The sequence below is a fragment of the Capricornis sumatraensis genome, chromosome 17 (assembly GCF_032405125.1).
Source record: "Capricornis sumatraensis isolate serow.1 chromosome 17, serow.2, whole genome shotgun sequence".
Lineage (NCBI taxonomy): Eukaryota > Metazoa > Chordata > Mammalia > Artiodactyla > Bovidae > Capricornis > Capricornis sumatraensis.
In genome coordinates, this window is record NC_091085.1 from 45,582,482 (window position 1) to 45,610,456 (window position 27,975).

Here is a 27,975-nt window from a genome sequence, read left to right on the forward strand (position 1 = left end):
TCTATATTGTGAGACACCTAGTGTGAGACATCATTTTTTAAATTATTAATGCAATAATAAATACATATTTTTGTAAATTTTACAAACAATTAAATAAGAGCTTTCACAGAACAAATGTAAAGTTTGAATGGTAAATCACATTGTAACTTCTCTAGTGCCAAAGAGTGATAATGTTAAAATACTTTCAATTTTAATGTGCAGCATTTATAGAAAAAAAATCCATTTTCTTCCTCATTTTTTCTAAAAAATAAATACATAAGTGCGAAACACTCCACTTAACAGGACAGGAAAATAATATATAGAGCATTGTGTTCTAACGGAGTAAACATGTAAGAAAATATATATTTTCAACTACTGTTAACTGAAATAATACAGAAAATAAATAGAAAATAAACCCGGGTGTATGACAGATGATGATTAGGAAATACTCTTTAGTAAGATAGTCAAAGAATATCTTTGAGAAAATAATATCTAAGCTAAAGATGAGTCCAGTGAGTCCAAATATGCATAAGTTGAATAATATTGAAGAAATGGATAATTTTTAGAAAGATACAACCTACCATGGCTGAATAAAGAAGAAATAGAAAGCCTGTATTGAGTGGGGAGAACAAGATGGTGGAGGAGTAGAAGGATGTGGAGTACATCTATCCACGGATACATCAGTAATACACCTTCAGACACAGAAGAGCTTGCAGAACACCAGCCAAGAGTGGACAGGAGTACATGACCACCAGAAAAGAATGTATAGAGCCATGCAAAACTCAGTAGGACAAAGGAAGTAGGGAGAAAAAGAGGAGACTTAGTAGGACTTGACCTGACCTTGTTGGGGGTGCGGGGAACTGAAGCAAGGGTCCAATCTCCAAATCAGGGCACTTGTTTGAGTCAGAGAAGAAACATTTGAGTCTGAAAGTAACTCAGCTGATCTTTGACAGTCTAAATGGAATGAGAATAACACACATAATCCTTACCACAGCCATATGTACCCCAGACAGGAATATGGGTCCCCTAGAAGGCACAGTGATGGGAAGCCTGAGTATAGGGATTGAAGGTCAGTTCTGCCAGGGTCCCCATGATCCCAGTACCATGCCATCTCCATGCATGATCCCCACTGGGACAGAGCTGACAGAGGCAAAAAAAGTACTGCATCTGTGCATGCGGGGTCACATCATTGCCACCCTATAAGGCTTCACTGTCTGTGGGATTCTCCAAGCAACACTACTGGAGTAGGTTGTCATACTCCTCTAGAGCACTATATTTCCTAATGCCCTAGCCACCAGCCCATCTGGTGCTGCCAGGCCCCTGCAACCCAAGAAGTTGCACCACCTCCACACCTGGTCCTCACCAGGGCAGACACAAGTCTACCATGGCAACCCTCAGGCACAAACCCATGTGATAACCCACATGCAGAGGTGGAAATAAAACCACAATTGAAACCCAAAGTTGTGGGATATAAAATCAATATACAGTAATCACTTGCATACCCAGATACTAACAATGAAAAATCAGAAAGAGAAATTAAAGAATCAATCCCTTTCACCTCTGCAACAAAAAGAATAAAATATCTAGGAATAAACCAATCTAAGACAAAAGAACTGCATACAGAAAATTATAAGGAAGATATAAACAAGGTGAAAATACAACCCTCAGAATGAGAGAAAATAATAGCAACTGAAACAAATAACAAAGGGCTAATTTCCAAAATATATAAATAGCTCATACAACTCAATATGAGAAAGAGAAACAACCCAATAAAAAAGTGGGAAAAAGACCTAAACAGACATTTCTGCAAAGAAGACATACAGATGGCTAACAAACACATGAAAAGATGCTCAACGAGGCTCATTATTAGAGAAACGCAAATCAAAATTATAACGAGATATCACCTAACACAAGTCGGAACGGCCATTATCAAAATGTCTGTAAACAATAAATGCTGGAGAGGACGTGGAGAAAAGGGAACCCTCTTGCATTATTGGTGGAAATGTAAATTGATATAGCTACTATGGAAGATGGTATGGAGATTTCTTAAAAAAAAAAAACAAAACAAACAAACAAAAAAAAATAGGTATAAAACCAACATATGACCCAGCAATCCCACTACTAGGTATATACTCTAAGGAAAGCAAAATTGAAAAATACCCATGTACTACAATGTTCATTGCAGCACAATTTACAATAGCTAGAACATAGAAGCAGCTTAGATGTCTATCAACAGATGAATGGATAAAGAAGTTGTGGTACGTATACACAATGGAATATTACTCATCCATTAAAGTAACACATCTGAGTTGTTATAATGAGGTGGATGAACCTAGAACCTATTACACAGAGTGAAGTAACTCAGAAAGAGAAAGACAAATATCATATCAAGTCGGTTCAGTTCAGTCACTTAGTTGTATCTGACTCTTTAGGACCCCATGTACTGCATCACACCAGGCGTCCCTGTCCATGACTAACCCCCGGAGCTTGCTCAAACACAAATCCATTGAATTGACATCCAGTTGGATGTCCATAACATCCAACCATTTCAACCTCTCTTGTCCCCTTCTCCTCCTGCCTTCAATCTTTCCCAGCATCAGGGGCTTTTCCAGTGAGTCAGTCCTCACATCAACTGGCCAAAGTATTGGAAATTCAGTTTCATTATCAGTCTTTCCAATGAATATTTAGGACTGATTTACTTAGGATTAACTGGTTTGATATCCTTGCAGTCCAAGGGAGTCTCAAGAGTCTTCTCCAACACCGCAGTTTAAAATCATCCATTCTTTGCCACTCAGCTGTCTGTATGATCCAGCTCTCACATCCACACATGACTTCAGTAAAAACCATAGCTTTGACTAGAAAGGCCTTTGTCAGAAAAGTAACTGCTTTTTAATATTCTGTCTAGGTTTGTCATAGCTTTTCTTTTTCAAAATTTATTTATTTTAATTGGAGGCTAAATACTTTAAAATGTTGTAGCGGTTTTTGCCATACATTGACATGAGTCAGCCATAAGTGTACATGTGTCCCCCACCTGAAACCCCCTTCCACCTCCCTCCACATCCCATCCCTCAGGCTCATCCCTATGCACCAGCCTTGAGCACCTTGTCTCATGCATCAAACCTAGACTGGCAGTCTATTTCACATATGATAATATATATGTTTCAATGCTATTCTCACAAATCATCCCACCCTTGCCTTCTCCCACAGAATCCAAAAGTCTCTTCTTTACATCTATGTCTCTTTTGTTGTCTCACATATAGGGTCATTATTACCATCTTTCTTAATTCCATATATATGCATGAATATGCTGTATTGGTGGTTTTTTTTCTGACTTACTTTACTCTGTATAATAGGCTCCAGTTTCACCCACCTCATTAGAACTGACTCAAATGCATTATTTTTAATAGCTGAGTAATATTTCATTCTGTATATGTACTACCACTTTCTTATACATTCACATGCCAATGGACATCTAGGTTGCTTCCATGTCCTAGCTTTGTAAACAGTGTTGCAATGAACAATGGGGTACACATGTCTCTTTCAGTTTTGGTTTCCTTGGTGTGTATGACCAACAGTAGGATTGCTGGGTCATATGGCAGTTCTATTTCCAGTTTTTTAAGAAATCTCCACACTGTTCTCCATAGAGGATATACTAGTTTTCATTTCCACCAAGAGTGTAAGACGTTTCCCTTTTCTCTGCACCCTCTCCAGCATTTTTGTAGACTTTTTGATAGCAGCCACTCTGGCTGGCATGAGATGGTACCTCATTGTGGTTTTGATTTGAGTTTTTCTGATAATGAGTGCTGTTGAGCATCTTTTCATGTGTTTGTTAGCCACCTGTATGTTTTCTTTGGGGAAATGTCTGTTTAGTTCTTTGGCCCATTTCCTTTTTTTTTTAATTGGGTCATTTATTTTTCTAAAATTGAGCTGCAGGAGCTGCTTGTATATTTTTGAGATTAATTCTTTGTCAGTTGCTTCATTTGTTATTATTCTCTCCCATTCCAAAGTCTGTCTTTTCACCTTGCTTATAGTTTCCTTTGTTGTGCAAAAGCTTTTAAGTTTAATTAGGTCCTATTTGTTTATTTTTGCTTTTATTTACATTACTCTGGGAACTGGGTCATAGAGAATTCTGCTGTGATTTATGTCAGAAAATGTTTTGCCTATGTTTTCCTCTAGGAATTTTGTAGTTTCTGGCTTTACGTTTAGATTTTCAATCCATTTTGAGTTTATTTTTGTGTATGGTGTTAGAAAATGTTCTAGTTTTATTCTTTTACAAGTGGTTGACCAGTTTTCCCAGAACCACTTTTTAAAGAGATTGTCTTTTCTCCATTGTATATTCTTTCTCCTTTGTCAAAGATAAGGTGTCCATAGGTGTGTGGGTTTATCTCTGGGCTTTCTATTTTGTTCCATTAATCTATATTTCTGTCTTTGTTCCAGTATCATACTGTCTTGATGACTGTAGCTTTGTAGTATAGCTTGAAGTCAGGTAGGTTGATTCTTCCAGTTCCATTCTTGTTTCTCAAGATTGCTTTGGCTGTTCGAGGTTTTTTGTTTTTTGTTTTTTTTTTTTTTGTTTGTTTGTTTGTTTTTTATAAAAATTGTAAAACTATTTTTTTCTAGTTCTCTAAAAAATACTGTTGGTTGCTTGATAAGGATTGCATTGAATCTATAGATTGCTTTGGGGTAGTATACTCATTTTCACTATATTGATTCCTCTGATCCATTAACATGGTATATTTCTCCATCTATTTGTGTTATCGTTGATTTCTATCATCAGTGTTTTATAGTTTTCTATATATAGATCTCATGTTTCTTTAAGTGGATTCGTTCCTAAGTATTTTATTCTTTTCATTGCAATGGTGAGTGGAATTGTTTCCTTAAATTCTCTTTCTGTTTTCTCATTAGTGTATAGGAATGCAAGGGATTTCTGTGTGCTAATTTTATATCCTGCAACTTTACTATATAGCTTATTAGCTCTAGCAATTTTCTGGTAGACTCTTTAGGGTTTTCTATGTAGAGGATCATGTCATCTGGAAAGAGTCAGTTTTACTTCTTCTTTTCCAATCTGGATTCCCTTTATTTCTTTTCCTTCTCTTATTCCTGTGGCTAAACCTACCAAAACCATGTTGAATAGTAGTGGTGACAGTGGGCACCCTTGTCTTGTTCCTGACTTTAGGGGAAATGCTTTCAGTTTTTCACCATTAAGGATGTTTGCTGTGGGTTTATCATATATGGCTTTTATTATAATGAGGTATGTTCCTTCTATGCCTGCTTTCTGGAGGGTTTTTTTTTATCATAAATGAATGTTGAATTTTGCCAAAGAATTTCTCTGCATCTATTAAGATAATCATATGGTTTTTATCTTTCAATTTGTTAATGTGATGTATCACATTGATTGATTTGCAAATATTGGAGAATCCTTGCATCCCTGGAATAAAGCCCACTTGGTCATGATGCATGATCTTTTTAATATGTTATTGGATTCTGTTTGCTAGAATTTTATTGAGGATTTTTCCATCTATGTTCATCAGTGATATTGGCCTGCAATTTTCTTTTTTTGTGGCATCTTTGTCTGGTTTTGGTATTAGGATGATGGTGGCCTCAGAGCATGAGTTTGGAAGTTTACCTTCCTCTGCAATTTTCTGAAAAAGTTTGAGTAGGATAGGTGTTAGCTCTTCTCTAAATTTTTGGTAGAATTCAGCTGTGAAGGCATCTGGTCCTGGGCTTTTGTTTGTTGGAAGATTTTTGATTACAGTTTCTATCTTTTTGCTAGTGATGGGCATGTTAAGAGTTTCTATTTCTTCCTGGTTTAGTTTTGGAAAGTTATACTTCTCTAAGAATTCATTGATTTCCTCAAATTGTCCATTTTATTGGCATATAGTTGCTGATAGTAGTCTTTTAGGATTCTTTGCATTTCTCTGTTGTCTGTTGTGATTTCTCCATTTTTATTTCTAATTTTGTTGGTATTCTTCTTCTTTTTTTCTTGATGAGTCTGGCTAATGGTAAGAACCAGTTTTTAGTTTTGTTGATTTTTGCTGTAGTCTCACTTGTTTCTTTTTCAATTATTTCTGCACTAATTTTTATGGCTTCTTTCCTTCTACTAACCCTGCAGTACATCATTTCTTCTTTTTCTAGTTGCTTAAGGTGTAAAGTTAGGTTATTTGTTTGATTTTTCTCTTGTTTCTTGAGGTAAGCTTGTATTGCTATGGATGTTCCCCTTAGCACTACTTTTACTGGATTCTATAGGTTTTAGGTTGTCGTGTTTTCATTTTCATTTATTACTATGATATTTTAATTTCTTTTTCTACTTCTTCTGTGATTTCTTGGTTGTGCAGAAGCATGTTGTTTAGCCTCCATATGTTTGTGTTTTAATATTTTTTTTCCTGTAGTTGACATCTAATCTTACCACAATGTGATCAGAAAAGATGCTTGAAATGATTTCAATTTTTTTTTTTTATCAAGGCTAGATTTATAGCCCAGGATGTGATATATCCTGGAGAATGTTCCATTTGCACTTGAGAGAGAGGTGAAATGCATTGCTTTGGGTTGAAATGCCCTATAGGTATCAATTAGGTCTAACCTGTCCATTGCCTCATTTAAAGTTTGTGTTTCCTTGCTAATTTTATGTTTAATTGATCTATCCATAGGTGTGAGTAGGGTATTAAAGTCTCCCACTATTATTGTGTTACTGTTAATTTTCTCTTTCATTCTTTGCCTTTCATATTGTGGTGCTCCTTTGTTGGGTGGATATATATTTATAATTGTTATATATCCTTGGATTGATCCTATGATCATTATGTAGTGTCCTTCTTTGTCTCTTTTCATAGCCTTTATTTCAAAGTAGTTTATCTGACATGAGTATTGCTACTCTTGCTTTATTTTGGCCTCCATTTGAGTGAAATATCTTTTCCCAGCCTTTCACTTTTAGTCTGTGTGTATTCCTTGTTTTGAGGTGGGTTTCTTGTAGACAACATAAATAAGGGTCTTGTTTTTGTATCCATTCAGCCAGTCTTTGTCTTTTGGTTGGGACATTCAACCCATTTATATTTAAGTTAATTATTGATAAGTATGATCCCATTGCATTTACTTTGTTGTTTGGGGTTTGAGTTTATAAACCTTTTCTATATTTCCTGTCTGGAGAAGATCCTTTAGCCTTTGTTGGTTTGGTGTTGTGAATTCTCTCAGCTTTTGCTTTTCTGTAAAAGCTTTTGATTTCTCCTTCATATTTGAATGAGATCCTTGCTGGGTATAGTAATCTGGGTTGTAGGTTTTTCTCTTTCATCACTTGAAGTATGTCCTGTTATTCCCTCTTGGCCTAAAGAGTTACTATTGAAAAATCAGCTGTTATCCTTATGGGAATCACCTTGTGTATTATTTGTTGTTTTTCCCTTGCTGCTTTTAATATTTGCTCTTTGTGTTTGATCTTTGTTAATTGATTAATATGTTTCTTGGGGTGTTTTGCCTTGGGTTTATCCTGTTTGGGACTCTCTGTGTTTCTCTGTGTTGGACTGGGTGGCCATTTCCTTCACCATTTTAGGGAAGTTTTCAACTATTATCTCCTTAAGTATTTTCTCATGGCCTTTCTTTTTGTCTTCTTCTGGGACTCCTATGATTTGAATGTTGAGACATTTAACATTGTCCCAGAGGTCTCTGAGGTTGTCCTCATTTCTTTTAATTCTTTTTTCTTTTCTCCTCTCTGCTTCACTTTTTCCCACCATTCTATCTTCTACCTCACTTATCCTATCTTCTGATTCAGTTATTCTACAATTGGTTCACTCTAGATGGCTTTTGATCTCATTTACTGCATTATTCATTACTGATTGACTCTTTTATTTCTTCTAGGTCCGTGTCAAACATTTCTTTCATCTTCTCAATCACTGTCGCTAGTCTATTTATCTGTAACTCCATTTTGTTTTCAAGATTTTGTATCATCTTTACTATCAGTTTTCTGAATTCTTTTACAGGTAGATTCCCTATTGCCTCATCTTTGGTTTAGTTTGGTGGACATTTATCATGTTCCTTTTCCTGCTGAATATTTGTCTGCCTTTTCATTTTTTTTTAGAATGTTTTGTTTGGGGTGGCCATTCTGTATGCTGGAAGTTTGCAGTTCCTCATTATTGTGGAGGTTGCTCACTTTGGGTGAGGTTGGACGAGCGGCTTGCCAAGGTTTCCTGACTAGGGAAGCTTGTGTCAGTCATGGGTGGAGCTGAATTTCTTTTCTCTGGAGTGCAATGAACTGTCCAGTAGTAAGTTTTGAGGTGTCTGCGGCTTTGGTGTGACTTTGGGCTTCCTGTATTTTAATGCTCATGGCTATATTCCTGTGTTGCTGGAGAATTAGCATTGTATGGCTTGCTCTGGAATTGTTGACTCGGGTGGAGCTTGATTTCAGTATAGGTATGGAGGCTTTTGGATGAGCTCTTGTCAATTAATGTTCGATGGAGTCAGGAGTTTTCTGGTGTTCTCACTTTTTGGATTTAAGCCTCCTTCCTCTGGCTTTCAGTCTTATTCTTACAGTAGCCTCAAAACTTCTCCAACCATACAGCACAAATGATAAAATATCTAGGTTAATGGTGAAAAGATTCTCCACAGTGAGGGACACCCAAAGGAGTTCACAGAGTTACATGTAGAAGAGAAGAGGGAGGAGGGAGATAGAGGTGACCAGGAGGAGAAGAGGGAAAATCAAAAGGGGAGAGAGCTATCTAGGTAGCAATCAATTTCCTATGTGCTGTCCACAGTCTGGAACACCCAGAGAATTTCATGGAGTTACATAGAGAAGAGAAGCAGGAGGAGGGAGATATAAGTGACCAGGAGGAGAAGCAGGGGATTCAAAAGGGGAGAGACCAATCTAGCCAGTATCAGTTCCCTAAGTGTTCTCCACAGCCCATACACCCAGGGAGATTCACAGAGTTAAGTAGAGAAGAGAAAAGGGAGGGAGGAGATAGAGGTGACCTGGGGGAGAAAAGGGAGTGTCAAAAGGGGAGAGAGCAATCACGACAGTAATCACACCCTGAAGTAAAAATGAGTACTGATAATTAGATTCTTAAAGGTACAAAATTGATAACTAATACCAAAATGCAAAGATGGCAAATCTAGAGTAGAGGTTAAACCCTCAAAAAATACAATAGTAAAAATACAAAACAAACTCAATAACAAAAGTTATAAATAAATATATATATATGAAATTTGCTTTAAAAATAAGGTCTTTTTGGCAAGGTAATAGGTTATAAAATTAAAAATTAAAGGAGTAATAAAGAACTTAAAAATTAAAAACGTTTAAAAATTTAAAAATGATAACAGTAAAAATATATCTAGGAATTTCTCTGGAGCTGTTGAGGGCAATGTGGATCAGTTTAGTTTTGGATACTTCCATGATCCAGTTTATATTTCTTCTCAAGGTATATAGCCCCTTCCAATGCTTCAGTTCAGTTCAGTTCAATTCAGTCGCTCTAAATACTGGGCTTTAATCTGTTGCAGCTATCGCTTCCAGTTTGGTTCCCTCTTCTTTGTTTATTTTGGCTTCCTCTGTTTGCATGTCTCTCAGTGTCTAATTTCTCTCCTGACACAAATGGGCGAAGGCGGTCACTTATTTAGGCTCACTTGTTCAGTTCTGCTGTGGGGAGGGAGGAAAACCTCAAACAAATATCATGGGTGTGTGTGTGGGATACTCATAGTGTATGGACCGCACTGGCTTTGCTCAAGCTTGTGGTGGTGTGTGCTTTCTTGGTCTACACTGTTCAGGCTCCAGGTTGCTCTGCAGAGGAATTGTTTAAAACTAGCCTTGGGTTTCGTGCACTTCCCAGGTCTAAGCTGCTCAGGTTCAGGTTCTTGGGTACTCTGCAAGGCACAGATTCAGTTGGGCCTGCGTTTTGTGCCCTTCCCAGGTCTGAGCAGCTCAGGTGACCAGGTGCTTGGCAAGCTCACTGTCCCAGGTGGGCTGTGTGCCTTAATCACCTCTCCAGTCCCAGCTGCTCAGTTTCTTGGCTGTGCAACAAGAGCACCATCTCTGATGTTCCCTGTGTCTTCTCTGGGGAGCCGATTTCTGGCTGCAGCCCTCCTGATTGATGTCAACTGTCCAGGATCCCAGGAAGACTTGGTTAGCAGCTGGAAGCCTGCTCACAGTTTGGTGGAGGATGCCATCTCTGGGACCAAGATTGCCCCTTAACTTCCAGCTCTGGCTGTTTCCCACCTGTCTCTCTTCCTCCTTCAGAAGGATGGCCTGGTCCACAGCTGGCTAGCTCTCCTTTGATGTTCGCTCAGTCTTTTGTTCTGTGAGTGGGCCAGGTTGTGCCTTAGGTTAGAGCTTTTCGTGAGAAAGTTCTCTCTCTTTCTCTTTTTTTCTCTTTCTGGTTACACCACAGTTTGGGTTGCTATCTCACATAAGCTCCCTCAAATTGTGTTAAGGTCACTCAGGCCTGGTCCTTACCCTAAGCATGCAACCCATACCTCTCTGTTCAGCCCCTGCTGGCTGGTGGCAGACGCCAGCGTTTGGGCTACTTCTCCACTGGGAGTTGCACTTAGGCACACATTCTGTGGATTTTCTTTTTTCCCTCCTGGTTTTGTTACCCTCTGAGATTCCAAAACTCCCCACAGGCCTTCTGATGAGAGAGTTTCCTGGCGTTTGGAAACTTCTCCTCCTTCATGACACCCTCCCTGGGACAGGTCTCCATTTCTAACTCTTTTGCTTCTCTTTTTAAAAATATATTTTGTCCCTCCTCCTTTTGAAGAAAATGGGCTGCCTTTCTGGGTGCCTGGTGTCCTCTGCCAGCGTTCAGAAGTTGTTTTGTGGAAGTTGCTTAGCATTCAAATGATCTTTTGATGAATTTGTGGGGTAGAAAATGGTTCCCCATCCTATTCCTCCACCATCTTAGGACCACCCTCTGTCATAGCTTTTCTTCCAAGAAGCAAGCATCTTTAAATTTCATGGTTGCAATCATCATCTGCAATAATTTTGGAGTCCCCCAAAATAAAGTATCTTACTGTTTCCATTGTTTCCCCATCTATTTGCCATGAAGTGATGGGACTGGATGCTATGATCTCATTTATTGAAGGTTAAGTTTTAAACCAGCTTTTTCACTCTTCTGTTTCACTTTCACCAAGAGGCTCTTTAGTTCCTCTCCACTTTCTGCCATAGGGTGATGTCATCTGCAAATCTGAGGTTACTGATATTTCTCCCAGCAATCTTGATTCCAGCTTGTGCTTCTCCCAGCCTGGCATTTCGCATGATGCACTCTGTATGTAATTTAAATAAGCAGGGCTACAATACATAGGCTGGAGGTAGTCCTTCACAATTTGTGATCAGTCAGCTGTTCCCTGTTTGATTCTAATTATTGCTGCTTGATCTGCATTCAGATTTCTCAGGAGGCAGGTAAGGTGGTCTGGTAGTCCCATCTTCCCATCTCTTTAAGAATGTTTCATAGTTTATTTGTTGTTTTTCCCTTGCTGCTTTTAATATTTGTTCTTTGTGTTTGACCTTTGTTAATTTAATTAATATGTGTCTTGGGGTGTTTCGCCTTGGGTTTATCCTATTTGGAACTCTCTGTGTTTCTTGGACTTGGGTGATTATTTCCTTCCCCATTTTAGGGAAGTTTTCAACTATTATCTCCTCAAGGATTTTCTCATGATCTTTCTTTCTGTCTTCTTCTTCTGGGACTCCTATAATTCGAATGTTGGAGCGTTTCATATTGTCCTGGAGGTCTCTGAGATTGTCCTCATTTCTTTTAATTCGTATTTCTTGTTTCCTCTCTGATTCATTTATTTCTACCATTCTATCTTCTATTTCACTAATCCTATCTTCTGCCTCCGTTATTCTACTATTTGTTGCCTCCAGAGTGTTTCTGATCTCATTTATTGCATTATTCATTATATTTTGACTCTTTTTTATTTCTTCTAGGTCCTTGTTAAACCTTTCTTGCATCTTCTCAATCCTTGTCTCTAGGCTATTTATCTGTGATTCCATTTTGATTTCAAGATTTTGGATCATTTTCACTATCAATATTCGGAATTCCTTCTCAGGTAGATTCCCTACTTCTTCCTCTTTTGTTTGGTTTGGTGGGCAACTCTCCTGTTCCTTTACCTGCTGAGTATTCCTCTGTCTCTTCATCTTGGTTATATTGCTGCGTTTGGGGTGGTCTTTTTATATTCTGGTGATTTGTGGAGTTCTCTTTATTATGGAGCTTCCTCACTGTGGGTGGGGTTCTATCAGTGGCTTGTCAAGGTTTCCTGGTTAGGGAGGCTTGTGTTGGAGTTCTGGTGGGTGGAGCTGGGTTTCTTCTCTCTGGAGTGCAGTGGAGTGACCAGTGATGATCCACAGTCAAAAGCTTTAGTGTAGTCATTGAAAGAGAAGACTTTTAATTGGAATTCTCTTGGTTTTTTTCCCATGATCCAGTGATTGTTAGCCATTTGATTTCTGGCTCCTCTGCCTTTTCTAAATCCAGCTTGAACATCAGGAAGTTCTCAGTTCATGTATTGTTGAAGCCTTGCTTGGAGAATTTTGAGTATTACTTTGCTAGCTTGTGAGATGAGTGCATTTGTGCAGTAGTTTGAACATTCTTTGGCATTGCCTTACTTTGGGATTGGAATGAAAACTGATCTTTTCCAGTCCTGTGGCCACTGCTGTGTTTTCCAAATTTACTGGCATATAGAGTGCTGCACTTTCACAGCATCATCTTTTAGGATTTGAAATAGCTCAGCTGGAATTCCAGTACCTCCACTACCTTTGCTTCTAGCGATGCTTTCTAAGCCCACTTAACTTCACACTCCAGGATGTCTGGCACGAGGTGATCACATCATTGTGATTATCTGGGTTGTGAAGATCTTTTTTGTATAATTTTTCTGTGTATGCTTGCCACCTCTTCTTAATATCTTCTGATTCTGTTAGATCTATACCTTTTCTGTCCTTTATTGTGCCCACTTTGCCTGAAATGTTCCCTTGGTGCATATAAATTGAATCTAGAAAGATAGTACCATTGAATTTATTTACAGGGCAGCAATGGAGAAACGAACATAGAGAACAGCCTTATGGACCCAGGAGGAGGGGAGGAAAGAGAGAATGAGGTGTATGGAGAGTAACATGGAAACCTGCCTTACCATATGTAAAATAGATAGTCCATGGAATTCACTGTATCACTCAGTGAACTCAAACAGGTGCTCTGTAACAACCTAGAGGGGTGGGATGGGGAGGAGATGAGAGGGATGTTCAAGAGAGTGGACATATGTATACCTACAGATGATTCATGTTGATATTTGTCATAAAGCAACAAAATTCTGTAAAGCAATTATCCTTCAATTAAAAAAAAAAAAGGAAATCCTATACCAAACAATATGAAATAAGAAAATTTAATAACAAAAATCCTCAGAAATAAGAAAATTCCAAGACAAGATGACTTCACAGATGAGTTCTATAAAACATTCAGAGAGAAACTAATATTAATTCTTTTTAAACTCTTCCAAAAATATAGAACCAGAGGGAACACCACAGGTTCATTTTATGAGGTCAGTATCACCCTGGTATCAAAGCCAGACAAAGAACTACAAGAAAAGAAATTCACAAGCAAATATGTCTGATGGGTATATAATCACTGCAAACTATTCAGTAGTATATCAGTAAATCAAATTCAACAACACATCAAAAAGATTATACACCATGGCCAAATGAAAGTTATGCAAGTTTCATTTAAATATTCACCAGTCTGTGTGATACACATTAACAGAATGAAAGACAAAAACCACATGATCATGTCAATAGATGAAGGAATAGCATTTGACAAAGTTAAATATCAGTTCATGATAAACATTATCAATAAAATAAATTTATAAGAATCCACCTCATCATGAACAAAGTCATCATGAACAAATGTCATAATTAGTGTTGAAAAACTGAAAGCTTTTCCTCAGTACCAATACAAAGACATAGCTACTGACTCTTGCCACTTATATTCAGTATACGAAGTAATAGCAAGAGCAATCATACAAGAATAAGAAATATAGGCATTCAAATAAGAAAGGAAGAAACAAAATTAAATGTTTGAAGATGGCCTGATCCTACACACAGAAACCCTAAAGATTCCACAAAGAGCAGTTAAGACTAATAAAAAAAAAAAAAACTGTAAGTTTGTAGGATACAAAATCTACATACAAAAGTCACTTTTACTCCTTGTATTATCAACTGAATTAAAGAGGTAAACTGAAGCAAGTTCAAGTTACAATAAATTTATTACATTATGGAAAAGCAGCGTAACTGACCACTGAGGGCTTGCAATGATCTGTGTTCATGAGCAAGAAGTGTGAAGAGGGGAAAATCAAATCAGAGACCAAACAGGAAGATAACTGTCTTGAGGATGGAGAGAGATACTTAGTGGATGTTCACTGAAAAGCAGATAAAGTCTTGGCTTGTAAAAAACTTAAACATTTATGGGAAATCAGTCTCTCAGTTCTTATGTTCCATTCTTCTATGTGCACATGTGTAAGACTGTCCATTTTATATCCTCTGATTCCATTTGATATCCTCTGATTCCATTTTATACTGAAATCCTTTCACAACACTAAGAAAAATATGTTCAAAAAAGGAAATCAAGAAAGCAATCTTTCTTATATAATATTAAAAAGAATAAAATACTTAGGAATACATTTAACCAAAGATCTGAAACGTATATACACTAAAAATTATAAAACATTGAAGAAATAAATTGGAGTTGACAGAAAGAGATTGAAAGATTATTCTGTCTTCATGGGTTGGAAGAATTTATATTTATTAAAATGTCTATATTACTCAAAGTGATAGATTTAATGCAATCTTTATCAAAATTATGTTTTTTTGCAAACATAGAGAAGACTATTCTAAAATTCATGTGAAATCACAAAGCCCCCCAAATAATCAAAGCAGTCTTGAGAAAAAAAAACAACAACAAACCTAGAAACATACTTCCTGATTTCAAATTCTGTTAAAAAACTGTAGTAATCAAAGCAGTATGGCATTGGCATAAAACTAAGCATACAAACTAATGGAACAGAGTCAAGAATTCAGAAATAAACCCAAGCATATACACTCAATTAACTTTGTCCTCACATGAGGGAAATAATAGTCTCGACAGTAAAAGGTTTGGGGAAAACTGGTTAGCCACAAACAAAAGAATGAAACTGGATCTTTATACATACACACCAAAAACAAACAAACAAAAAATCAACTCAAAATAGATACAAGACTTAAATATATGTCCTGAAACCTAAAACTACTAGAAGAAAACATAAGAGAAAAGATCTTCAGCATTGATTTTGCAATTATTTTTGGCTATGACTACAAAAGCTTATCCAACAAAAGCAAAACTCTGAATTTTCATAAACTGACTCTTGAAATGAACTTGAAATGATATAGCTAGGCTATGGGTAATACAAGTTGATTTTAAAACTAGAAGTTCTTTGAATTAACATTTCTGCAACTGTGGTGTTTGTTAAGGAAATTAATTAAAAATATGCTAAAATAAAACTTGCATATATATAATTAAAACTCGTCAGTAACAATGGCAACAATTTGCTACTTAGATAAAACATAAGTTGCTTTTTTTCTCCTGAAAATGTATTTTATCTGTGACATCAGAAGCAGACAAACTTGCATTCAGTTTCACTATTGCTTTGAAATTCTTTAAAATAATACATCTTCCTATTGCCTCTGACCGTGTCTGAATACTACTTGGCCCTTCTCTCCCCATACCTTCTTTTTTTTTTTTTTTGAAGATTTTTTGGATGTGGACTATTTTTAAGTCTTTTTTGAATTTGTTACAATACCACTTCTGTTATTTATGTTGCTCTTCTTTTTCTTTTCTTCTTGACCACAAGACATGTGGGATCTTAAATCCCTGACCGGGGATTGAACCTGCACCTCTTGCATTGGAAGAAAAATCTTCCAATGAGACGACCATGAGATGACCAGGGAAGTCACTTCATAACTTTATTTATATCTTATCCAGATGCTCATGATTCTATGTTAAAATTATTAATATTTTTCATATTTTCTGGTGATTGTTTTTCCTTACTCAGAGGCAGTCTGAATATTGCTCCAAGATTAATCTTCCTAAAATAACATTTACTTTATGTCCCTATCCAGCATTACAAAGTAAAGATCACACACATTAATTCCCTATTTTCTTCCATATTAAGCCTAAACAATTTTCCTTCTCTATTAAAAATGGACAGAATCTGTTTACTTTTTACCACTAATCTTTTCTAGATAAATCCTTGTTTTGTCTGCCCTAATTCCTCAGTTCTACATATGCTGTGTTAATTTCTGTGTCTATGCATACTCCACTTATCTTTTTTTTAAGACAGGAAGCTCAATTCTGATCAATTATTTCCTTTAAGTGAGCTTAACTCTTTTTTCCACTAAATTCTCCCTGTCTACACCAATCCATAATAAGCTATCATTACCTTGAGCCATATGTTTTATTTCTGTTCTAAATTATATCTATTAAAACTATCCATAATTATTAGTAGAAAAGATGACATGCAATTTTGTAAAAATCATTTTTAGAATTTAATCATTTCTATGTAAAGTTCAAAGGTATAAAGGACTCATACATCAAATAGAGCTGTGTTTAGAAACACAAGGGAAAAAAAAAAGATTCCCTGCATGTCAAGAATATAGCATTTATAGATTTTATATCAGTTTTGAAGCACAATTTGAATAAACATTCATGATATGTGATATTATTGTGAGAAATTTGTCACTGCATTGTACTAAAGTAAAACAAAAGTGTCTAGCATAAGCACTCTGCATATAAATATAGTGTTTGTTCTCAAAAGTATCAGAGATAATTTATTATGAATTCAATTTTTATAAGGGTAATTTTCTATACAATTAATATATTCCTAATATAATAAGGTTAGTAGTTCAGCTTTAAAATTGTTTTGTTAATATCTTGGGTAGATTTCCTAAGTAGATTACAGCTTCATAGATGTTTAAATGTGTTAGAGTTGAACTTAGTTTTTTTTTTTTTTTTTTTTTTCATTAAGGAAAAAAAATGATTTTTTTTTTTTTCCTCATCAGGGGATAATACTACAAATTCTATTTTATGTCATCTGTTTGCATCTGTATAAAATTTATTGAAGAATTCTCTATGGCTTTTAAATACATTATTTGCAAGCCTTTTGGGGGGTGGAAACATAGATTTTATGTTTTGCTATATTTCTATTGGTTAGATGGCTCCATTCCATGATAATTTCATTATATCTTCAATGTGTGTTCCAACTCTCATGGCTGCAATTACTTGTGAAATTTATAGTTACCAGATTGTAAAGTTATGACATCCACTACCAGCTACCCAAGGGTCACTTCCTCATTACACTATGTTTTCCTTAGTTTTGATAACATGAAAAAAAAAAAAAAAAGAATCCTTAAGGAAAAAAAAGTTTTTAGAGCTAGGTTCTTATAGCTGGTATTTCTGTTGAAATATTGTAATAAACATGTTGGTTGCTGATTGGCACAATATTCCTTCTAAGCATGAAACTTTTTTAAAATGTTAACTAAAATTGTATTTATTCTCTTCAGTCAAAACCACTTTAGAAATTCTCTTACACTTTTCGAGGAAGTAAAATTTGTAAACCAAAGATATCAGCAAGTGTGGAGGATTTTCTAACAAATATCATCCCAGAGACACCCCAAACCAGAAAGTCAGATAGAGCTCCAATCCACCAAAAAGGATGCCATAAGGTCATTGCTGTTTTTCAGTGGATTTCATGTCTATGTACAACCCCAGGAGCTGGAGTATGTCAGACTCCTCCACAATATGCTGTCCTCCACTATTTCTCAGAGTTTGTTCAAATTCATGGCCATTGAGTCAGTAATGCTATCTCACAATCTCATCCCCTATCCACTGCCCCTGCCCTGCCTTCTCCTTTTGTTTCAGTCTTGAAGAGCATCAGGATCTTTTCCAGTGAATCTGCACTTCACATCAGGCGGCCAAAGTATTGGAGCTTCAGCATTGGTCCTTCCAATGAATATTCAGGACTGATTTTTCTTTAGGATTGACTGGTTTGATCTCCTTGCAGTCCAAGGGACTCTCAAGAATCTTCTCCAGCACCACAACATGAAAGCATCAGTTCTTTGGCCCTCAACCTTGTTTATAATACAACACTCACATCCGTACATGACTACTGAAAAAACTATAGTTTCAACTACACAAACTTTAGTCAGCAAAGTGATGTCTCTGCTTTTTAATATGCTGTCTAGTTTTTGTTTTTTTTTTTTAATTTTAAAATCTTTAATTCTTACATGTGTTCGCAAACACATTTGTCATATCTTTCTTTCCAAGGAGCAAGCATCTTTTCATTTCATGCCCACAGTTACCATCCACAGTGATTTTGGAACCCAAGAAAATAAAATCTGTCACTGCTTCCAATTTCTTCCCTTCTATTTGCCATGAAGTGATAGGACCAGATACCATGATTTTTATTTTTAAATGTTGAGTTTCAAGCCAGCTTTCTCACTATCTTCTTTCACTTTTAGCAAGAGGCTCTTTAGTTCCTCTTAACTTTCTGCTGATAGCGTTCCTGACAATCTTAATACCAGCTTGTGATTCATTCAACCCAGCATTTTGTATGATGTACTATGCTGCTGCTGCTGCTGCTAAGTCACTTCAGTCATATCCGTCTCTGTGACCCCAGAGACAGCAGCCCACCAGGCTCTCCCGTCCTTGGGATTCTCCAGGCAAGAACACTGGAGTGGGTTGCCATTTCCTTCTCCAAGGCAGGAAAGTAAAAAGTGAAAGTGAAGTCCCTCAGTCGTGTCTGACTCTTAGTGACCCCATGGACTGCAGCCTACCAGGCTCCTCCGTCCATGGGATTTTCCAGGCAAGAGTACTGGAGTGGGTTGCCACTGCTTTCTCCGGATGTACTATGCATATAAGTTGAATAAGCAGGGTGACAATATTCAGCTTTGATATACTCCTTTCCCAATTTAGAACCAGCCTGTTGTTCCATGTCCAATTCTGTTGCTTATTGATCCATATGCAAGTTTCTCAGGAGACAAATAAAGTGGTATCGTATTCCCATCTCTAAGAATTTCCCAAAGTTTGTTGTGATCCTCACAGTCAAAGCTTTAATGTAGTCAATGAAGCAGAAGCAAATGTTTTTCTAGAATTCTTTTGTTTTCCCCATGATACAATGAATGTCGACAATTTGATTTCTGACTCTTCTGACTTTTTGAAACCTGGCTTGTACATCTGAAAATGCTCAGTTCATGTGCTGATAAAGCCTAGTATGCAGGATATTGCACATAACTTTGCTAGCATGTGAAATGAGTACAGTTATACTGTAGTTTAAACATTCTTTGGCATTTCCCTTCATTGGGATTGGAATTAAAACTTCCCTAGTATGACCACTGATCAATTTTCCAAATTTGCTGACATATAGAGTGCAGCCCTTTAAGTGTATCATCTTTTAGGATTTGAAATAGCTCAGTTGGAGTTCCATCACCTCCACTAATTTTGTTCATTGTAATGCTTCCTAAGGCCCATTTGACTTCACACTCCATAATCTGGCTCTAGGTGAGTGACCACACCACCATTATGGTTATCTGGGCCTTTAAGATATTTTATGTATAGTTCTTCTATATATTCTTACCACTTCTTACTCTCTTCTGTTTCTGTTAGGTCTTTATTGTGTTTTCTTCATTAGTGTCGGGAGCCAGCATGGGAGATCCCACCCATGACAAGGTCATGGAGGACTCAAGGGACTCCCTGGGCCGTCCGACCCATGACAAGGTCATGCGGAAGAGTACTGATAAGCAAGGCCTCAGGACTCGATAGACCCCCTGGACCTGCTTGAGCATCTACCCCCAAACCAGAATCTGTCTGTCTTATTATTTTATGTGTTTCACCAACTCTTCTGACATTAGAAGGGGGCTGTCCCTGACCAAAGAGTTAACTTAGGGCTCTAGTTGATAAATCTCCTGGGCATGAAAGGAGTGTTTCAAACCCTCTGTTAGCATTCTAGCTTACTTGGCAGGTTTATCCAGACTCTTGCAACATTGTTGAGCCTATGCTTGCTGCCAAGTTCTCACATCCCTTATCCATTGTGTTTCTGGGAGTACATGTAGTCGAGATGTAGAAATAACAAGCAGTAGCTTTAGCATTAGCAACATTAGACTTTGAGTTAATAAGTCCTTTCTTTGCTGTAACCCACTGAATCTTTGCTCCATAAGAATGTAACTCTGTACTTTAAGGGTGACGCAAGCTAAGAATTTAAGAAGAAACACTTTAAAGGAAGATTATTGTTCTGGCTGACCAACATTTATCAAAAAGAGGTCATGGAATATCAACAGGCCTCCAGAACAGAAGATGAGGTACAGAGAATAAGACTCTTACAAGAAGGAACCTGATATTGATAAAAGTTATTACTGATGGAATGTTGTGTTGACTCTGCATTTTTCACTTTGCTGTATGTGTAACTCAGGGTATAAAAGCCCTGAGAAGAATAAAGTAAATGGGCCTTGCTCACTGAAGCCTGGTCACCCCGTGTCTCTTTCCTTATCTCTTTATCTATCTTTCTTCATTCGCTGACGTTGTCCATCCTGAGGATATCCCTGGACGCTGCTGAGGCTGGACCTCGGCACATTAGGTCTTGCTGTCTCCATCCTTTATTGTGGCAATGTTTGCGTGAAATTTTCCCTTGATATCTTAAATTTTCTTGAAGAGATCTCTAGTCTTTATCATTCTTTTGTTTTCCTCTATTTCTTTTCACTGTTCACTTAAGAAGGTTTTCTTTTCTGTCCTTGCTATTCTCTGGAACTCTGCATTCAGTTGGGTATATCTTTCTTTTTCTCCTTTGCCTTTAATTCTCTTCTTTCCTTAGATATTGTAAAGCCTCCTCAGACAGCGAGTTTGCCCATTTTCATTTCTTTTTCTTTCAGATGGTTTTGGTTCTATACAATGTTAAGAATCTCTGTCCATAGATCTTTAGGCACTCTGTCTACTAGATCTAATCTTTTGAATGTATTGGTCACCTCAGCTGTTTAATCACAAGGGATTTGATTTAGGTCATACCTGAATGGTCTAGTGGTTTTCCCTATTTCCTTCAATTTAAGCCTGAATTTTTCAATCAGGAGCTCATGATCTGAGCCACAGTCAACTCCGTGTCTTGTTTTTGCTGACTGCATAAGCTCATAATTGAAGCTTAAAACATTTGTGTTCAATCAACTTCACCTAAATGGATCAAATTAATTCTCAACAATGCCAACTAAATGAGAAGTTGCTTAATTGTCCCCTGTCATAGTATGATGGTACCCAAAAGCTTTGAAAGTGTTAGTGTATTATCAAAATTTTCAAGATATTACCTAGAAGAGCACAGACTCAGGATTAAAAAATAAATAAAAAGATGACTTTTAAAGAATAACTAACTAGAAGCATGTGAAACCTTCTTTCCACAAGATTAGCTATTAATCCATCTTTCTTTCTGCTCAAAAATCAGTGATGCTACAAAGAATTATATGCTGTTGATTAGAGCAAGGACTTTATCATTTTCCTATTCTATTAATACATTACAAGAATAACTGATGGTCCATTAAAGAAGAAAAGAAATTTACAAACTAGCCCAGATTGGAAATTCCATTCTGATTATTTAGTTCAAATTCCTTGTTCTTTATCTAAAGCAACTAAGAATCAATAGGTTAATTGATTTTCCCAGACTAGAATTTTTGTTACCTGAACCCCAGTTCAGGGTTATTTTGTCTTCACTGATAATTCTTAGCTCTCTAGTGACTGGGGATCAACTAGATATCATTTGCTGATGAAACTAAGGATGTTTCCACATGCTCAATGCTCTCTACAGCTTCAGAATCTGAATTCCCTTTCTGTACAGTGCTATGATTAGAAATGATCTGTTTTTGTAAATTCCACACTTGTTTATTTTTAAATTTTGTGTTGAAGCATCAAACAAGACCAATGTGTCTTTTTATCCTATATAATGCTCTTGTGAAGTTTTTTTCATTGGTGTGCTATCACCCACATAATTAATTTGTGTGAGATTATTTGATGTGGAAACAATAGTAGGAGGTATTACCTATCTTTATTTTACTATTTGTTTACTTCTAAAGGAGTCTGAAAATTTTAAATTTACATAATCATAATGTTCTTCCCCAGTTGAAGACCCATAATGGTCTTCCCCAATGGCTCCAAGGGAAAGAATCAGGAGATACAGGAGACACGGATTTAATCCCTGGATCAAGAAGATCCCCTGGAGGTAGAAATAACAACCCACTCCAGTACTCTTGCCTGGAAATCCCAAGGACAGAAGAGCTTGGTGGGTCTCACAGAGTCATACATGACTAAGAACATAATGGATTATGGAATGTAGACACAACATTTGTGTGTTAGCATTGAGATCATGATTGAGATCATATTAATTTTTAATCATAATCCAAGGCAGATGTATTTTAGCCTGACTATATACAACACATAAACACACATCACACAAAATAGCCTCTTAACAATTTCTCGATGATCACAGAATTTTTTTGAAAAGTAATGTACATGCATGTGCTAAGAGATCTGTCTTCATGGGTTCTCTGTCTCTTCATTGTCTCTTACTCTGGTTCCATGGCTCCTATGATTAAAACTATTTAGCAAAACTTCACCTCTGCCACACAGAAGGTGTCCATTTTAAGAAGTCTAACATTCATGCCAAAGACACTTAGTCCTTGAGGTCCCAGAATGTTGTTGGCTTGCATATAGATCTGTAAGTATGATCTAATTACAACTACTGGAACTAATCTAATTACAATAACTAGAGCTCTCAGCACAGCTCTAGGTGTACTAAGCATCTCATAGAATTATCTCATCAATTTCTAGGTCAGATGCTAGCTTTGTTCCTCCACTTAAAGTCTCAAAATTGCTCTCAAAGAAACAGATCCTTCCGTGTATATAATTCTCATCTCCCTTGCAGAACTTCACTGGCTCAACTCCATGGACTTCTCTGAAAGTTTGCTTAAGTCTCAGCTGCTTTGGAAGTTCTTAACATCAACCTATGTGTCTTTGGTGAAAGTGAAAGTCGCTCAGTCATGAAAGTGAAAAGTCTAACTCTTTGTGACCCCACGAACTGTGTAGCCTGCTAGACTCCTCTGTCCACCAGAATGGGTAGCTGTTCCCTTCTCCAGGGGATCGTCCTAACGCAGGGATCAAACCCAGGTCTCCTTGTAGGCTGATTCTTTGCCATCTGAGCCACCAGGGAAGACCCTGTGTCTTTATCCTAGTATTATTCCTTTCTCAATTTTAGCATTCTATCTCCACCGCTCTGGGAATTCGCATATGCTCTCATGGGAAAACAAAACAGATCAAATGTGAAGCTCAACTCTGAGCTCATCTCACTCATTTTAATTTTATTCTGCCAGTCCTAATTACATTGGCACCTCTCCAATGGATCTAAATAGAAGTTTTATATATTTAACCCAATTTTAGTAGTTCTTCGTAGTAAACAGTTGACTCTGTTACAGGTTCCTCCCTCATGGTCAAAACCTGTAGTCTCTACTTGCTAACTTTTTTTTTTTTTCAAGCAAAATTTTTAACCTGTCTGATTTCTTACAAACTAGTCATTTTTCCCACACTGATGAAAGTTTTCTGAATCAGATATTCCTTGGATAAAAATATTATCTGTCTTATTTCTTTAATGCTATTTCTTTCTTGTCTAATTACATTCAACAATTAACAGAATATAATGATTAGTGCCTAACTTCTTAGTATGCTTTTCTTCTTAATTGACATACCAAACTAAGTATTCCATAATTCCACACTAAAATCAAAGTGAGTTTCTACCACAAACTTGTCAGATCTGTCAGATTGAAGGCGGGTTAACACTCAGTTCCTATAGCGTAATAAATATGCTAATACCAAGCCCCCAAATGAAAGGGCGCTTTTCTGGCAATACTATTAGAAATAGCTGGGGCTTCTCAGGTGGCTCAGTGGATAAAGAATCTGCCTTCAATGCAAGAGATGCAGGAAATGCTGATTTGATCGATCCCTGAGTCAAGAAGATTCCCTAGAGAAAGAATGGCAACCACTCCAGTATTCTTGCCTGGAGAATCCCATAGACAGAGGGGCCTGGCAGGCTCCAGTCCTTAGGGTCACAAACAGTCAGGCACGACTGAAGTGACTGACCATGCACACATCCTAGAAATACCTGATATCTCTCTTTCATAGGGCACTTTGAGTGAAAGAGTAAAATCATATTGACCATTTGCCTTTTCTCAGTTTAACTTCATTTTTAAATAGCTATTTGACTTTTAAAATGAGTCCTTCTTCATTTAACATTTTATAACATTCTTTATTCAATTTCAAATAAAATTTGGTAAAGTATTATATACAATGTTTTAACTTTTAAACTTTCTCATCTACCTACAATCATTTATGTTCCACAATTTTAGGATGATCTTGATATGCCTTCAATCATGACTAGATTTTAGATACCATTCTTATTGACACATGTAACAAACCCTCAGATGTGTCCAGAACCATAATGCCTATCACCTGAGCATTTATCATCTGAACTTTAAATTTGGAGAAACTTGAATACAAACAACTGTATTGATTTATTTGTCAAAATATTATAGGAAATATGGATTCCCCTATATTTGTTTATTTCAATATGAGAATACATTTGGTGAAGCTAATTTATCATTTCAGATAGACATCACTCAGTAGAAAAGTGTGACAATCCTTGAGTTACTATTTTTACATTTATAGTCAAGGAGTTAGTATTTCTATTTCTTTTCTGCTTGCCTTTACTTCAGAGATGGCTATTTTAGAATAAGTTGAGAATCAAAACTTGTTTTCCTTCTAATATTTCTCTCCTGCTGTGAATCACACTCAGAAAAACATGAAATCTGGAAAAATAGGAGGAGAAAGAATGCTTTTTTTTTGCATTTAATAATGGCTTTCTGCAGTCTAAGTCATTACAATATTTTATCCATAATTTTTAAAAGATAGATCATTTCTTCCAAGCAATGAATATCAACAGGTTTACATAAATTATTCTGTTTATTTACAGATTTGTGTACCATTTCACACTTGTATATTTAAAGAAGACACGTCCTATCCTGGCCATATACCTAGTACAATAAAATAGCATAAAATTCAAGAGTATCTTACTCAAGCCTCTGTGGTGACCTAAATGGGAAGGAAATCCAAGAAGGGGGATATATGTGCATATAGCTGATTTATTTTGCTATATAGCAGAAACTACCATGACATTATAACAATTTTCCAACAAAATTTATGTGTGTGTGTGTGTGTGTTAGTCACTTAGTCATGTCTGACTCCTTGTGACCCCATGAAGCCTGCCAGGCTCCTCAGTCCACGGAATTCTTATATGTATGTGTATATATATATATATATATATATATATACATATATACATACACATACACACACATATGGTAGATGATGAAGTCCCAGGACTTTCATTTCTTTCTTATAATTATATTTTTAACATGCTAGGGAAATTTGGGAGAAAGTATAAAATAAATCAATTTAATAAATTATATAAACTATTAAATGTATGTATATTTTCCTGAACATTATGTGTATTTGTCAACTTTGATGATAATATTTGAATTTTGGAATAAATTTAAAGTTGAATTATGAAAAAAAAAAAATAGTAAAGAGTGCCCTCCTCTGTGTTGGGGAAGGACAGGAGCCTATAGATATGTGAAAGCCTGAATAAGCAACATATCTCAGGCCCTAGAAAGGAGTTTGGTTTTTATTTCAAATTTCAAAGAAAAACCATGATAGAGTTCTAAGCAAGTGGAGAGCATGAATTAGTGTAATTTTTAAAAATATTATTTTGAGAGCTGTGTGGAAAATAGAAAGCAAGGGAAGAAGAGCGCAAATGAAAACACCAAGAAGAGGATTGCAGTCAGGAATCTGAAAGTGATGCCAGCATGGAATATAACAGCAGCTGTGGAAACAGACAGGTGTGTAGAACAGATGGGAAGAAGTTTTGCACTGGGAGCCACCAAGAGTACCTGATAAATTGGGTATTGGGATGTGTGAGGAAAAACAAAAGACTAAAGCTAGTACGTAGATTTTTGGCCTGAGCCAGTGAATATTTTGCATTCTGGAACTTTGAGCTTCTTGGGTTTTGTCTGAGCATGAGGATCTCTGGGCACTTCCCAGACATTCTCTCTAGACCCTAACCACTCCATGGAGAAGCATCCTTATGCATTTTCCACCTTGTTGAAATAGTTACAGGTTTTGACATTATTAAAAGGTCTCATCTTTAGAAAGGGAACATCAACCTATATAGAGAGGGCCTGCTGCAAGAGTGCCATAGCTCACTCACTGAATTCTTTTATGAATCACCGCTGCTCTTGTTTCCAGTTTCTGAGATATTTTTGCCCTCCCTGTCCCCTCAGGACTATTTTAGGAAGAATCATTCAGAAGTCTTGTCTTTTGCTTTAGGGAAGTTGAAATTCTTTCTTTCAAGGTACTTATAGAATTTTTATATTTTCTATTTTTGCCATTTCAATAGATTTGGACAAAAGGAAAAATAAAGGTGTGTATTCATACATAGACCTAGAATTTCAAGTCTGCAAATACACTTACCCTCCAGCATTTTGTCAGTCTCATTCTAGAAATCTACATTCAGGCATTATATCAGAATTATTTTGTGGGTTTTCTTTTTGTCATTGTTATTTATTTGTTGAATTAAATAGCTTACTCTATTTGACATGCAAAAGTTCTATTATTGTCCTTAAATAATAGTTTTCAAAACCACTTATGCTTCCAAAGCAAGTTAAGTTCTACAAACTTATTATATTCCCCAGGATCTTCTCAGCTATGCTGAATCAGAATTGTAGGGATGTACATCTGATAACTGTATTTTTATGGATTCCATGGCTCATATGGTAAAGAATTCGCTGGCAATGTGGGAGATCTGGGTTCAGTCCTTGGGTCGGGAAGATCCTCTGAAGAAGGGAATGGCAACCCACTCTGGTATTTTTGCCTGGAGAATCCCATGGACAGAGGCTGCAGTCCAGTGTCGCAAAGAGTAGGACACAACTGAGCGACTAACCCTTTCGCTTTCTAAGTGACTAAGATGAACAGCCTGATTTGAGAAACACTACCTTAGGGTAATATGCCCTCCTACTTCTCCAACATTTTAGAATTGCTCTGTATAATGAGTGGTGTCACCCATGAGACTATGTTGTAAATATGATCCATGTGAATCAGAAAATAAAATGGATAATGTATTATATCTACTGATTTAGATAATTTGGATGCAGACCTTTCTAACACCATAAATCAAGAAGAAATCATCACTCTGTGTGCCGACGACATTGCTCTATAATGAAGACGCCTTAAGCAATTAAACCTCTGACTAATTATAAAGAGAATAATAGCTCAGCTGCAGCAGAGCTAAAAAAAAAACCCTAAAGTTTGAAAAATATTTTCTATAACTTCACTGATTACTATACAATCTCACCCAGAGGTCAAATTCTTGTGATTTAATTATCAGTCATTCTATAGGAACAAAAACAAGTTTCTATTCAGGTCAAATTATCCAGTTGGTAACTTTTTCACCATATACAGTTTATTACCTGAAAAAAAACCCAGTATCACAGTCATATTTTCACAATTGCAATGTGGGTTTATGTATTGAGTATTTAATATGGTAATATACTTTCTATATTAAAAAAAATCACCATTTACATATTGTATATTTTGTGATATACAGGGATTTTTTTTTAATTCTCTGAGTACAAAATCACAGCTTTGCTACCTAAACAAATTAGATGAGCATAAGAATGACAGTACTAGAGAACTAGTGAATATATTACAATTTAAAATATTGTGTGTGTGCTGGTTGGACTCTTATTCCAGGTACTTGGTCACTATGTGACACTAGTCAACTGATATATGTTTTTTTTATCCAGTCTTATCATTTCTAAAAGAGACTATTAACACATTTTAAAAATTATTGTGGGGATAACATGAAATAATCTTATAAATGGCAAGC